Here is a 2,201-nt window from a genome sequence, read left to right on the forward strand (position 1 = left end):
GGTGCACAGAAAGATAAGTTTTTATTAAATTAATATATTAGAGAGTTTCAAATATATGTAGGTGAGTACTTGGGTACTAAAGTAAATAATAATTTAGTGTAAATACTTTATTTAGGTGTAATATTAAGTTCAATGTACATATATCAGGAACTATATTACTGAGACATTTTTATTGTAAAATATTACGTAGGTATAAGTAATGTTAACTTCTTTAGCAGAAGGGTCAAAAACTTTTTTAGTATGAGTTAAGGTTTTTCGAACGTTTTCGACCCATAAACTTAAGAAACAGAAGGAATTTAAAATTTAATATTAATCAATACTTAAAATTTAGAACGTGTTGAGAATCAGAGAAAACATTCTCAATTCTGCTTCTTAGAGACAAGGTACTTTTTTGAAACCTCGACACAGGTTTTCAGTAGGTCGAGAGATGCCGACTTTGTGCTACATGCATACTGGTGCACAGAAAGATAAGTTTTTATTAAATTAATATATTAGAGAGTTTCAAATATATGTAGGTGAGTACTTGGGTACTAAAGTAAATAATAATTTAGTGTAAATACTTTATTTAGGTGTAATATTAAGTTCAATGTACATATATCAGGAACTATATTACTGAGACATTTTTACTGTAAAATATTACGTAGGTATAAGTAATAAGTAAGTTTTTTTATATATATAATAGTGTGCGTAAACGGGAACTCTAACGAATTCAGGTATCGTATTAAAATTAAAATACGTTAGAATCCGTACTAATAAACTAACTCTGCGCTGTCTTGGCCTCGGCAAAGTGAAGACAGTGCCACTCTTATCATTTCCCTAAGAGAAGAGTTTACGCGTACATTTCGCTCGTATTTGTTGGTACATGTTAAAGCGCAAGCGAGACACGCGGGCGCAAGATATAACAAAATGGTATCAATTTGATATCAGGTACCTACGTAAAAACCGGCCTCCAGGTTATTAGAATTAGAATCCACACTGTATCTGAATATATAATTACAATAATATATATATAATAGAATCATTCAGCCTATACATAAATATATACTTGTACCACTGCTGGACACAGGCCTCCTCTCATGCGCGAGAGGGCTTCAGCCACGCTAGCCCAAAGCGGATTGGGGACTTGTATCTGAATATTTCAATGCAAATTCAAAGTGACAAACATTTGTTTAAAGTAACTCTAGTTATTATAAGACTGTTTTCTAGGTATAATACAAATCGTCCGTGGTTATTAATTGTTATCACTGTTCTAGTCCTATAAATTAGAATAAGTAATATATATACATAGTTATGTGATAAGATTAATTATGTTTGTATTCCAAAAACACCTGTAAGTACATTTAATCCGTGAAACTGTATTTCTGTCAGTTCTGATTAAATATCAATTAGATTTTTATCAAATTTAAACTTACACGGATGTCAGTATCAAGCAAGGTATACATTGTTCCGCAAAATAATTTATTTATATATATATTTTTTAATAAATAATCTAACTGATAATGTGTAATTCTTTTATATTATGTGTCAAGTCAAGACATCATAAAAAATGTTTCACTATAATTTGACAAAATCCTAGAGGTCCACTGAGGGCATTTAGTAACTCAGTGGAAAACAAAATTTTTCACCACACCAACCCGAAGAAAATATTAACTGTAAGATATCAAACAAAAACAAACCAAATCAAATCCAAATGAACAATCAAGAGAGCCTTTGACCAGCAGGTGTGGTGAAAAGATAATTATAGTAGAAGAGCCGGCCGCAAATTTTCTAACCGACTTGATACCACGATGAAATGCACAATGGTTTCCCATAAAAGTGATGCTAAGACCGAATTCGATAGTCTGCCACGGCCCCACGGCGGAACTTGCCGAAAGTACGAAAAAGAAGGCCACTTCCGGTGCGAAAAAAGGGGGCTGATTTAACCCATCTGATACCGAAATAATAGTAATGGCAGCAGTTAGAAATTTACATGTAGACACAGAAAAACGAAGTCTGCCAGTATTTTTTTTGCCGGAAGTGCTTGGGAGACGCTCTCAAAGGTGGCCACCAGGACCCCTAATTTAACCCATCTGATACCACCATGAAACCAATTCCAGTCGGTAGGTATGAACCCTCATGTCAGGAATATATAAGTCTGCCAAGGCTTTTCCTGCCGAAACACCTTGGCAGACGAGATTATGTGAGCAAGGTAACCATCGGTT

The sequence above is a fragment of the Cydia splendana genome, chromosome 2 (genome assembly GCF_910591565.1).
Source record: "Cydia splendana chromosome 2, ilCydSple1.2, whole genome shotgun sequence".
Lineage (NCBI taxonomy): Eukaryota > Metazoa > Arthropoda > Insecta > Lepidoptera > Tortricidae > Cydia > Cydia splendana.